The following is a 14,258-nucleotide window of genomic DNA, read 5'->3' as shown; positions in this document are numbered from 1 at the left end:
AACAGACCCCAACCACCGCATCCCGCTGTATCCCGTTGCCCTCTTCTTCCTTCAGCCTTCCTGACCATTGCCGGCACCGCCTCCCCTCTCTGTTGCCGCCACTGCCTTCTCCTCTAGGCCACCGGATTCAGCGGCCACGGGCATATGGCTGCCGGATCTGGCCATCGCAGTGGCTAGGAGCGGCTGGAAACAGCGGCATGATGCAGGGAGAGAGATAGGGACGAGTGGCGAGGGCGAGATAGGGTCAGTTTAGACATTTCAGACCGAAATTTCGGTCATTTCGGTTCCCTCCGATACGATATTATTCCGGCCGAAGTTTTTCAATTTTTTAATTTTTTCATAAATTTGGGTAATATTTATTTAAATTCAACTAAATTTTGCTCAAAATTTCGGAAATTTCGGACCGAAATTTCTGAAATTTCGGGATTTCGGTGACCCCCGATATAAAAGCACAAACCGATAAAGCAAACCCTAGATAGGGATGAGTGGCGATGTGGGTGAGGTCTTTTGTTTTTTTTTTTCCTTTTCTCCTTTGTTTTTCTACCGAGAGATTGGCACAAACTTAATATAGGGTACTCCCTCCGCTTTAGGTCACAAGACATTTTAACTTTGGTCAAAGTGAAACTATTTCAAATTTGACTAAGTTTATATACCAATATAGTAATATTTATAATACCAAATTAATTTCATTAAATCAATAATTGAATATATTTTATAATAAATTTGTCTTGGGTTAAAAATATAATTTTTTTTCTACAAACTTAGTTAATCTTCAAAACGTCTTATAACCTGAAACGGAGGGAGCAGCAGTTACGTTTTGACACTGATATTTGTTACCGTATTTTTTAATTAGTATACCATCGGTCATATTGTGCGAATTCTTTTTTTACCACTTTGCTAGTAAAATATCTCCATTATTTTTATGTTGAGAATGCTACCGTGACTTTGAACACCAATATTATTCTTTGCATGTGATAAATTGTTTACTACTATCCAAATAAAATCTCTATCTCTACTATTATAAAAATTAAAGATGTTTCCTTCAAAATTTTAGTACACCATCCGTGTTTGAGTTGGTTTTATAATATTTATCTGAATGTCTAATATATCATTATACCTAATACCTATAATAAAAAATAAGCAAGGATTTAGTGTATTTGATTTCGTATGTCATCCGTACGTGTCTAATCCGTTGCCGCGCGCCTCCAGCCGTTGCTACACCGCTCAGGCCAAACCCTAACGCCACCGCCACATCGATCTACCTCCCCGTGAGTTTTTCCTCTAATTAATTGCAAAAATCGATTCTCCATTCCTCCCTCATCCTTCCCCATGATTTCCTCTTTTAATTTGGCTTTAATTCACTAGATTTAATATCAATTTAACAGTAGTGAATGATGCCCTTCCGGTAGTGAACTTCCCCAGCTGTTTTTATTCCGGGTTTTGTGGATTCGCTCCAATTTTAGGAAAAATTGAGAGAAGAGATCAAGTGGATCAAAAGTTCTCAATCAATTTTGGAAGATCAAGAAAGATTCAACTTGATTTGATAGGGATTGGCAATGTATAGGCACGGAACTATCTTCCGTAAGTTAAGAGGCAGGCAGAGTGAATGGAGGTATGTCTTCCGGAAGTTAAGAGAGGTAGACAGAGTGAAGGGATGTAGGAGGCAACGCTTTTTCAATTATAATGTATAGCGATACTGATGTTTGATGTTTTATTTTAAGTATATTTCAATAAACAGACGTAAAATCTTGAACAAATTACAAGAAAAAATATCACAAGAAAAACCTCGCAAAAACACCACAAACAACAGCTGAGTGGATGCAATACTACCACAACCAAACCTTACGAAACCAGCTCGCTAACAACTAAAACCATTCATTCAAAGGTATTGCATTCACTGTTTAGGCGCTGAAAAAAATATTAGTGGATGCAATACTACCACAACCAACCTTACGAAACCAGCTCGCTAACAACTAAAACCATTCATTCAAAGGTTTTGCATTTACTGTTTAGGCGCTGAGAAAATATTATTTCTATAGATCATCTCCACTAATTTAAAACTACTATATCCGTTCTAAAATATAAGTTATTTTCACCGTATGTGATATGTCCTAAAATACCAAAAGTATCACATCCAAATAAAATAACTTTATATTTTAGGAGGGAGCTGCAGTAACGTGTTGTATCATCGGTCACATTCATGCATCCTTCAGCCAAGAGGGTTCCAATGTGATCCAACCAAGCCAACTCCGATCCTGAGCATGCGCGCGTGCTCCTCGTGAGTCGTGAGAGAATTTCAGGTGCAACCAAACAGTACGCTACTACCGTGCTACCAAATTACCTCCACGGTCTCTCGGCTGTTGTGTAGCGCCACCTCTCACCACTACTCGCTATGTCATGGGTTTGATGCTCGGTCGCAAGCATGAGTTTTGAATTTGGCTTAGGACACCCCTAGCGAAATGACCTCACTACTACAAAAACCCTCATAGGGACCGGGCTTGGGACCGCGCTTATAGGTGCTGGTTCATTTAAAACCGACAACTATAGGCCTTTCCCACATTCGCACGCCAAAAAAAAATAAAGAACCGGCACCTTTAAGGAAGCATAAGTGCCAGTTCATTAGCTAAAACCGGCACCTTTTCTAAAAGAACTGGAACCTATAATATATTATATGTACCAGTTAATTAAAAACCAACACCCATAATATATTAGAGGTGCCGGTTCTTTTAAAAAACCAGCACATATACCATACCGAGCCGAGCTTACGAGCCGATCGTGCGCCGGCTTATCCATATAATAGCGCGTCGCCTCGATCTCTCCTGTCCCTTCTCGATTTCTCTATCTCTCTCTCTCGCCTCTTTGTCTCTCTCTCGCCTCTCTCACTTCTCTCAGTCTCAGATCCGGCCGGGCGACGGTGGCGGTGGCGGTGGCCGCGCCCTCCGGAGGGGAGGCGGCACACCACGGTGGAGCGGCGGCGGCCGCGCCCTCCCCTCCGCCAGATCCGGCAGGAGGGGAGGCGGCGCACCTCGGTGACGGTAGCGGCGGCGGCCGTCGACAGCAGGGGTGGAGAAGGACGCCGGTGGTGTAGGCGAGGTGGCGGCGGGCGGCTTGAGTTCTTGAGTGTATGGGTTTTTCTATTTTTGAGTTCTTGAGTTTTTGTTGAGTTCTTCCTCTCTTTTCTCCTCCTCGATCCATGTCCCAAATATAATGTGAACTTGTTGTTGATTGATCTATTGAGTTCTTTTCGGCTGGCTGTCGGTTTGTTATTGATTTGGCCGGCCAGCAGGGGTGTTCTAGGGGATGATGTGATCCGGGAGGCGGTGATGAAGGGAGGAGTAGGGCTGGGCTCGAGGGAGACGACGGGTGTATGGTTGGTGAGTTCGGCTCGATTCGAGTCGGCTCTCTTTTCTTTTTTTGCTCGAGCAAAGCAAAAGGCGTCGGTTCTATATTCATCATAGGTGCCGGCTGTTAGTATTGGTGCCGACCGATAGGTGCCAGTTAGGAAACCAGCATGTATAGCCGGTTCCAAATCGGCACCTATGATGATTTCTGTACTAGTGCCTAGATTATTCCGAGCACTTCGCACATCAGAGAAACATATAAAAATGTGTGGTGGAGAATGCGCTAACGTGCAACGGCTTTTGCGCTAGTTGCTCAAAAAAATCGTACAAAATTTAAGCAATCAGGGTTTTTTTTAGGGGTGTGTGTGGAGAAAAAAAAGGCCAAGAAGGCCATTTTTCAGAGCTATACGGCATGTTTGGGTAGGTTTAGGTAGTTTCATAACTAGACCGATTTGAAACGTGAAATATCGTGTTTTTTGAGCATAAGTATGTCTTTGCCTCTACCTGCACGCGCATGTGATGTACACATGCGTATGCGCATGTGTTCTATTGGCGCACATATGCGTTAAAGATACATTCAAAAAGTCACAAGAAAATGTGAAAATCATTTTAGATGTGCAACACCATAAAAAAATAAACTCAAAATTCGATGTGAATGCGAAGAAAAAAAGACAAAATCGTGCTCAAAAAAGTATTCAAACAATTAACATTACTATTCACATCAGATTTGTTTTTTTTTCTCAACTTCTACATCGAATTTTGAGGGGGGGTTTTTCGTGCGAAAGTACATATCCTATTGCGTATCGTGGTTTTTTGTCATATTTTTTTATGACTTCTTAATGTATTTTTTTTTAGTTTGGTAGCATGTATAGCACAACACTCTTGGATTGCACCTGAGATTCTCTCCTTCACGTAGAGCAGCTGGCCTTAATTTGTCTGGCCTCCGCGCGTAACACATGAGCCCGAAACGTATATCAATCGGGTGTCGACTTTATAAAAAAAATGTTTCAGCACATTAAAAAAATGTCTCAGCAGTAAAGATGATGAAACATAACCGAAGCACACTTAATCACTCTGCTGCGATATATGAAACATTGATTTTGAACCATTGAAACATCGACAAACCCGTGCACATTAAAGATAAAAATATGAAACACTATCAAAATATCCACTATAACATTTGATCCAAACACAAAGAACCATCACGAGTACAGTAGCTAAAACACACACAAAAAAAAAATATTATACCCTATCTTCGTTGCTTCTTCCTTCTCTCCGGTGAACACAGGGTTATCGAGGGCCACCGACTCGGTGTTCTCCTCCGGTCTTCGCGGGGGCCATCAGCGTCGCGGGAGAAGAGGACGTAGCTGTCGAGGATATCATCATGGCGCCAGAGATCCGGGGACAACGGGAGGAAGGGGCAGGTGAAGTCGACGATGTCATGTTCGGCAGCGGAGCAAGGGTAGGGCAGCTACACGGGGATGAAGCTGCCATCTATGTTGAGGAAGCCGAGCAGCGGTGGTGGGTGGTTGACGGCATGGATCTGGCGGAGAAAGGAGAGCTCGGTGATGATGCGGCGAAAGCTAGCGCGGGTGGTGGCAGTGCAAGCGAGTTCAACGGGGGAAAGGAGGCGATGCGGAATGGGTAGCTGAGAAGGTGCATGATATTTAGTTAGGCATCCAACACCCGAGCCTAATCGCTTTCGACTTTGAGCCATGTATCAGTTCTTGATAGGAAGAAGAAATTTTAGCCATTTACCTAAACAATATGCAATCGGAGAAGATACTGCAAAATAGCGTGTACATGCATCCTATATATCCCCATTAAGTGTAGTTAATGCTAATTCTCTCCTCTCATAAAACCACGTCACCTCAATTGTTTTTAGTATTTGGATGATTCATCAAGTATGTAAATTGCATCTCTTGACATGACCTCAACTGTTTTTAGCCGTTGGATGATTCATTCAGGGTATAAATTGCATCCCTTCCCCCAAAAGGCACACCATACAACTAGTCATTTATAACCTTTGGATAATTGATAAAAGTATAAAAATAGATAAACATATAAAAAAAATCGTATAGTAGGTAAGAAAGAAAATTTTAGAACTCATATATAGTATATTATCACACAATTCTCCCGTAGCAACACGCTGGGTATCCATCTAGTTTAATAGAAAGCACACCTCAAAGGCATATGCCCCAATTCCTCTCATGTTTTTCCTATTCCCTTGCCCTTCTTCCGTCCCCTCTGTCCCCCTTCTTACTGTTTTATTACATTCTGTACACCTGAAATCATTATTCCAACATAGTAGATGATTTGTTCAGACTTTTTAGCATTACCTCAAAAAAGTATGCACATAATATACCGTGGTATATAGTCCAACTGACCTTTTTCTACCTACATAGCTACATAGGTGTTAGCGTGCGCGGCGTGGCACCGCGCTCACATTTCTAGTTACAATTCAAGATGTGGTTCCAGCTTCATGTTAAGATGAGGGAACAGAGGTGAACTTATTAAATAAAATCTCCAACGTCGGGAAATTATGTGGACACACGAGCGCACGACAACGAATTGGTCGCTGGAACAAACATTATGCGCTGCAATCCTCGTTTTCCAAACGCATCTGGGATCATTTTCTACGTGGATTTCCCCTAGGAAATTTCCACCTCCAATTTTACCAAAATAACCCTCAGAGAAATTGGAGCCCACGGGGGTATTCTCCCCAAATTTACCCTCACAGAAATTTGGGCATATTAGTAAATTAACAAGAGACGGCCCGACCCGACCGAGGAGCTAACCACAGCTCGGCTCTGGCCCATATACCGGCCCATTAAACAGTAACCCCTCGTTTCCATCTGATCACGTTCTCCCACCAGCCGCCGCCGCCGCCGCCGACGACCGCCTCCAACACCTCAAAGCCGCCGCCGACGATGGCTCGTTCGAAGCGGGCCTGGAGAGCCCCGAAGGTGCCGAGGAGGGAGATGGCAGAGAAGTCCTTCTTCTGCCCCTACTGCGTGAAACAGATCAAGGCTGACCTGATCAGGGGAAGCGAACACTCCAAGAGGTGCAAAGCGATACGAGACAAGCAGGTCGCGGAGAGGGCGAGGGAGGAGGCGGCGCTCCGCCAAGCCGCCGAAGAGCTGCGCACCGCCGGCAAGACCAGCACCGGCAGCGGCGGATCGACCCCGGCCGGCCCATCCAGCCCCAACATCAAAAAGTGAGCAGAGGTAATAATAAGCTACTACTGCTGGAGATGATTATATGATATTAGCAATATTTTTCTGCATCTCAGTCTTGAGCATGTGCGAATTGTTTAATTTTGTCTGCCATTGTTAACAACCCTCTTCCTCCAAACTAATTGTTCTCAAGAACAATAGAATTCAATACAAACTCAGAGAATAGAAGAGAAATTGAGTGAGAAGAAGTAGAGGAAGCTTCTAGAAATGGCAGTGAAGAGGAACACGAGAGAGTAAGAAAGAGATAGAGATCGACGAGGTTCAACCGAACCAAGCCGCCGCCGTGGCCGAAGCCGCTGATGCCTGATCTGTTCGTTGCTTGAAGTTCTCCTGCTGCTGCCTTTTGTATCCCTCTCCTTTGTTTGTTTGGCCCTTGGCATGGATTAGCAATTGAGTCAGCCCATGTGCAGCCCAATGGGTTCCTGACAATCTCCTCTCCTTGAAACTGACTTGTCCATAAGTTGATGACAAGTAAACTTCAGAAATGGCAAACCTCCACTTTGATTTCTCTAGTATTCTTGCATCGTTCCAAAAGCTTCATTAATGTCCAATTTGTTTTCAGCGTGCCAACAGAAAACTTGCATCTCAAAAGAACAGCTCAAGCAAATCCTGGCACTTCGCATGTGAAAGAGAGAACTGTCTTGCAATGAGAATTTGACTGCCTGAAATGTGATTTGTCCAAGAGAAGAGATAGCTAGAAACTTGAGTAAACATAAACCACCAGGATCCCATGGCATTTGTAGATCAGGTGCACTAAGACACAATTCATCCATTTGATTTACACAGCCTCTGAACATATTTTGAATGAACAGGCCACATCTTTCATCTTGCTGGATCAGATTCTTCCAAGTTTTCATCCAAGATATCCATAGGCGCCGCAAGCTTGTTTGACACTGATCAGAAAGACCATACAACAGAACTGTAATTTCCACACAGACCCATAATTCCAATACTGTAGTGGCAATGGTATAGAGTTGGTAAATGAGGTACTTGCTGCAATGGTGACAACCCTGCCACTGCCCTTACTTTTGATAAAACTAGTACTTTGATAAACCCAAACTGTAGCGAACTCCTCTTTGTGGAATATCAATTGTTCATACAAGAATTCTTGGCCCATAGTATTCAACCAGTACACATCTACTTCACCATCTTCAAGTGTTATTTTGTATGATAATTTGCAGCTCTCTGTTATAGTCCAATCCGCACTAATTAAATAGGTAGCACTAGAAGTAGCTTCTGATTGCATCAATTTATAGCCAGTGGGCTTCTGCCATAATTCCATTGAGAGCAAAGTATACAACTCGAACCAATTCTGAGAAGAATCACTATATGTTTTTTATTTAAATTTCCTTTCCCAGCAAACCTCATAGGATGTCATGTTCGATCTCCTTCGCTGCATAAAACTCACCACCCAACAATTCTCCTTTACCACAAAATAACTGTAGATACTTCCAAACTTCTCTAGCAGAAAGCAGCGAACAGCCCGAAGACCACAATATTCTTCTCACATAATTCCAGCTCATCCAACTAGGAACCATAGAGAAATCTTCTCACATAATGTTCTTTGTTATGTTACCCAACTGTATATGATTTTATATGTTATTTGCTTGCAGGTAATTGCTAAGATGATCAGAGGGAGACCATCAGACAGATGAGAAATGATGGAATAAATGATAAACTACATACTGCAGTTGATTACTTTCTTATAATCTCATAATGCAATTTAGGAATTATTTGAACTCTCACCATGTTACCTATAATCAATGTTTCTGTACTCCATGGCATTACTTTGCGTAATTCGACGACTTACTTTGTGTGATTTGGGAACTATTTGTGTAGTTTGCTATATGATTAAATGCTAGCAACATTCAGATGAATTAACAAGCCTTACCATTGCATATCTATTTGTGTTCTTGCCACGTAGCATCACATGAAAAGGAGTTCCGTGATGATTGGACAACCTGGCAAAATTAATTAAAGATATGTCATTAGATCATGTCAATTCATATAAGAAAGACATTGCAGGTTAAAGTAAAAACATATTAGGAGTTTGACAGTTCGGAGACCAGATTTAAACGACCTTCAAGGTAATCTATTGAAGGGAAATCATCAGTGCTAAGGGTGTTTTGGGCAAAAGAATTCTATAGATATTTCATACGGATTGGTCAAGTTTGTTCGACATCCATTTTCTCACACTTGTATAAATTAGTAAACCCAACTTAGGCAAAAAAAAAACTCATGTAAACCCCGATCAAAAAGTTGTTTAATTTCACCATAAAAATCACACATGTAGATGAGACGATTTTACATAATCTTGTAAAAATTCTCCTAAAAACTATACTAAATTTCAAACATAACAAAAGTTTTACATAATCTTGTAAAAATTCTTTTAAAAACTGTACTAAATTTCAAACATAACAAAAGTTTGAAATTTGTTATTTTTGTAACTCATAAAAGTTGAGTTTAGACAAGATCTTTATACATGGTTATATAACCTCATCTCATTTGCATGTGTAATTTTTTAATATAAATTTAGACGACTTGTTGGTCGGGGTTTATATGAGTTTTCATTTAAGTTCGATTTCCAACGCATATTTACCCTTCCTACACTTGCAGGTTGGTGTCTCGCAACTTAATCAAGGTCAATATAATTTGACCGTATGCAATCATTACTACCGTGATCTGTGTGGTTCAGTGGTGACTAATTCGTCCTAAATTTAAGCTATGTACTTACTCCAAAAAGATTCAAATCCTAGGATTTAAATCTTGTTGATAGGAGTAGACAGTTCTAATATGGAAAACTACACACGCAGACAGTAAAATTTTATTGAACCCATTCGACAATATTTCATGAAAAAAAACATGTACTACTTTGTTTTATATTATAAGTCATTTGACTTTTTCTCTAATCAAACTAGCTTATATGAAAATTTAACAACACCTAAAATATCAAATTAGTTTTATTAGTTCTCACATTGAATATATTTTAGTAATATATTTGTTTTGTCTTTGAAATAGTACTATATTTAAGAAAAAAGTCACAACTTATAATATTTAACAACATCTAAAATATCAAATTAGTTTTATTAAATATCACACATTGAATATATTTGTTTTGTCTTTAAAATAGTACTATATTAAAGAAAAAAGTCACCACTTATAATATGAAACAAAAAGAGTACATTATAATTACGAAAACTCTTTGATCTATCTATTTGAGTTGTGTTTATCTTACAAAATGAGGCAGCATAGAGATCCGATCACTTATTAGAACTCACCTCCATTGTTAACAACGACTTGTCTGTGCACGGTGCTGGCAAATAATATGGACATGAAAGGAAAATATTCTCCAACTTGTAAGATGAACATGCTTTCAAAATCCTTGTGCGCGAGCAAAATCCGCATGATAAATACAGAACAATAGAATGACCATCTCCATTTTAGTTCACTCTGTAATAACACTTGTATATTGCCAGTGATATGCCAACAAAATATAATGACAACTTCCAATAAAGTCCGAACAGCATGATGCTTCTCAAGCCACAGAAATACGGATCTCTGGACCTACAAATCACGCCATATAATGATTATAATCACTTTGTAATTCTCTCGCCTAATGACCATCCCGACTGAGATTCAGGTCCCGAAACTTCAATCATCGCACGTCCTCATTCTCTTCAAGTCCAAATCCTCTCGAAAAAATAGTCCCCTTCAAATCAAATACTCTCGACAAAAAAAAAAGAGTTGACCTCATGAGGCTGCAGAGAACATTTGCAGAGTGATGATTAGACTAAAAGAAAATAAATCTTGACGAACAGAGTTGCCCGGAATCAAATTAAAGATCTTACCATCACCAATCGCAGGCGGATGTCATATGCGACAAGACCATACCGGCGGAAAAGCCGGCGCCTTTGGCCGCTCCAACAAGCGCACGGTCGCTATCCATCGGAAGAACAGCATACAGAGCTTTTCCTCTCTATCTTGAGAAAATAAATCGTTTATACATACAAGGAAAAAAAAGAGAAAACAGAGACAAGAATCAAATAACCGTCACCGGATACATCCGGCGAAGAAAAGCCGCCGCCGCCGCCGGCCGGCGAGGAGATCGATTTCCACTTCTCCAGCGCACCGGCCGGCGCCGGACACTCTCCCCCACGGCGAGAGCAGAACACCATCCCCCGACGTCGCGGATCCGGTGTGCCAGCCTTCCAGAGAGCCGAATCGACGGGGGCTGGCCGGCCGGGGAGAGTACCCCGGTGGCGGCGGCGGCGGCGCCGATCTAGGGTTTGCCGGGAGGAAAAAGAAAAAGCTTTTTCTTTCTTCGCAGGGGGAGAGTACGACGCTATGCAAAGGATAGGAAGATTAGATGTGGCGACAGGCTTTTGCGATTTATTGCGAGCCACAAGGGCGTCATGCACCGGTGCACGCGGTGCACAGAATCGATGCGAGTGGGCCGAGTTGGATCCGGTGACGCGGTCCATGAGCCTGGTGTACGCCACAAAACTGCCATCAATCTCACAGGCGAATCCAATGTTTGTAGGCAACCACGTTTGTAGACAAATTAGAAAATTACCGAGAGAAAAAAAAAAGGTAATTTTGGATAGTACTTTCTCTCTTTTTCTTTTGTGAAATGATGATTAGAGGTTTTAGAAACTTTTCCTATGCTACCTCCTCTCATTCTAAGTGCATCTATGTGTCCAACATTTAATCATATTTGAATGAATTTTTTTTATTATTAGCAAAAATGACCGTGCGTTGCCACAGAAAGAAAAAAAAGAGAAAATTGAATTAAAACATATTAAATTCTAATTAAATAAAATACAAATTTTCTAAAATATTTGGGTATTTTTAAGTAGGTAGGTATATAATTAAACTAATTTACAAATAAAGTAAGCGTCAGAAATAAAATGATATGGTTGGATTTAATTTTTATTAAATTATCCATATTAATTACACTTTTTGAAATTTTCTTGGAATTTACATAACTTAATTACTAATTTTGATAATACAAACATCATTTTAGGATTTATTTAAATACTAGCAAAAATGCCCGTGCGTTGCTACGGGTAAACAATTTCATACTTTTAAAGTATATTTCATGATAAAACAAATTACAATAAAATAATTAATAATTATATGTACTTATACTATATTTCTTGATAAAACAAATCACAAAATAATTGAATCCTAACGTTCACAGGTCTCTCACTTAAGCATCAAATATTTCTAAACAATCAAGAATTTTTGGGGAAAAAAAGTGGCACGAACTGAGACTAGAGCTAGACGATTCATTAATCGAACAATCCTTTCCTTGCATCCTCTTATTTACCTCCAAGCAGCTAGCCAAGTTCAGTTTTGCTACCTCTTATCTCGCCCAGCACCTCCCCTCCCTCCCTCTCCCGTGTAGGCCTCTTGGCCCAAGAGGCCCAGCCCGCCCAAGTTTGTTTTTGTCCCTCCCAAGTTGCCAGGTGGGCCCTCACTACAGTGTCGTCTTAAGCTCGTGACCAGGCTGGACTTCGCCATCGTCACCATCTCCTCAAGAAACATACCAGCGACCTACCCCAGGCAGTGGCGCGTGCGTGACGAAAAACCGAGCGTATCAAATACAATCTGACTATGGACCTCTCAAGGTCCATCTGTTCCGGTGCCAATGGGTTAGGTTGACTGGTGGAGGCGTAACGATTGATAACAGTGGGATGACAACGGTTGACCTTAACAAGGTTGGATACTCGGACGAACCTTTTGTCCTTGTCAATGATGTAACGCAAGTTTTTTACGTGAAGGACATGTCTAGCAAAGGAAAGAAGGGCAAAGGGCCTGACGAGCCGAAGCGCCACGTGGTTCTCCCAGGCAAAAGAAAAATCGTCGGAGTAGAGAACAAGACTGATGAGGATTACGATCAGTTTGATGGGCAACCCCCTTTCACGGTGACGGTTGACCCTAGCATCCTCCTATCAAACGAAGACACCCCTTACTCACGTAGCGATCACAAGGAAGGAACGATAATGAGGAGAAAGTATGTGCGGACAACCGTCACCACCGATCTATTGCCGTAATTGTTGTAACCTATTTTGGATGTATTGAATATGCTAGTTATATATGATTAATTACAATTTTTAACAATTTAATATCATGCATATACTAATTATATACGATTATTAGAATTTTTAAAAGTTTTAAATCATGCATGTGGGATTTACATATGTTAATTACAATTTTTAACAATTTAATATCATGCATATGCTAATTATATACGATTATTAGAATTTTTAAAAGTTTTAAATCATGCATGTGGTATTTACATATGTTAGTTACAATTTTTAACAATTTAATATCATGCATATGCTAATTATATACGGTTATTAGAATTTTTAAAAGTTTTAAATCATGCATGTGGGATTTACATATGTTAGTTAGAATTTTTAACAATTTAATATCATGCATATGCTAATTATATATGATTATTAGAATTTTTTAAAGTTTTAAATCATGCATGTGGGATTAAATATGTTAATTAGAATTTTTAATGCATTATTTTCTATTTTAGAAACACATATGCAACGAAATTCAATATTCAGTGCTATTAACTTTAGTCCCGGTTCTTAACCCTAACCGGGTTTAAAAAAGAATTTGGAAATAGCGGGAAAATATCTTTACTCCCAGTTGGTGAGAAGAACCGGGAAAATATCTTTACTCCCGGTTCTTCTCACCAACCAGGAGTAAAGATCCGGGGGTATATATATTCCTGGTGCGCCCTCGTTGTCACACCCCGAAGTTTTCCTCCCTAGTCAAAATTGCAATTTATAATTGACCCCAAGAAAATGCAGAGGAAATCAGGATAAAACCCTAAGAAAACAATGCAAATAATAATCGGATTTGACATGTGGAATTTTTCTTGAATTCTACATGTCGAAATTCATTAACAGGATTTTTAGTGGAATTTTCAGAGCCCTAGAAATAATTTTAACCAATTAAAAATCACTAAAGTGCAATTGTTAATTCCAGGGAAAATCCTTTTTCTTTTTCTTTTTCCTTTTTCCCCTTTTTTCCCTCCTTTTTGTCCAATGGGCCGTCGGCCCATTTCTCTTTTTCCTCCCCCTCCTCTCTGTTGGGCCGGCGCAGGCCGAGGCCCAGCCCGACAGCCGGCCGCCCGCCCGCCTCCTCTCGGGGTCGCCGACAGGTGGGGCCCACCTGTCGGACCCGTCTCCCTCCTCCCGCCGATCCCGCTCGTGCCGCCGCCGCCGCAACCGACGCCGCGCCCACGTCTCCGCCTTCCCCGGGCCACGTCGACCACGCCCGCGCGTGCGCCGCATTCCCCGCGCCCGTTCCCCTCTCTCTCCCACTCGCGCCCGCGCCCGAGATGGCCGGGATTCGAAAACCGAATCCCGCCTCTCTCTCCTCCCCACTCCCCCACGTCGGCCGTCGAATCCCGCCGCTCCCGGCCACGTCCGGTTCCCCCATCCCCTATTTAAGCATCGCCGGCACCCCCTCTCGCTTTTTCCCCATTGCGCCGACCTCTCCCGAGCCCCCCAACGCCTCCGCGCCGTGCAACCACCCGCCGCCGCCGCTTTTGCTACTCCGGCCGCCGCTAGCCGCCGCTAGGCTCGCCGCCGTCTCACGCCGTCGCCGCCGTTAGCTTCGCGCGGCCGAGGTCCACCTCGTCCACCCCTCCTCCGTCGAG

At 41.7% G+C, this 14,258-nt stretch overlaps 1 long non-coding RNA gene across 1 annotated transcript; it reads right to left on the bottom strand.

The window, feature by feature from the left end:
* Nucleotides 1–6,603: 6,603 nt before the first annotated feature.
* LOC9270880 (uncharacterized) lies at nucleotides 6,604–10,932 on the bottom strand. The gene is made up of 4 exons (XR_001540052.3): nucleotides 10,426–10,932; nucleotides 9,856–10,335; nucleotides 8,469–8,538; nucleotides 6,604–8,157 (listed from the first exon to the last, which is right to left on the bottom strand). It is a non-coding gene; the product is annotated as an uncharacterized lncRNA (long non-coding RNA).
* Between the last annotated feature and the right edge of the window lie 3,326 nt (nucleotides 10,933–14,258).

The sequence above is a fragment of the Oryza sativa genome, chromosome 9 (assembly GCF_034140825.1).
Source record: "Oryza sativa Japonica Group chromosome 9, ASM3414082v1".
NCBI lineage: Eukaryota > Viridiplantae > Streptophyta > Magnoliopsida > Poales > Poaceae > Oryza > Oryza sativa.
The sequence above is the reverse complement of the archived record's forward strand: the minus strand, read 5'-3'. Positions and strand labels throughout refer to the sequence as shown.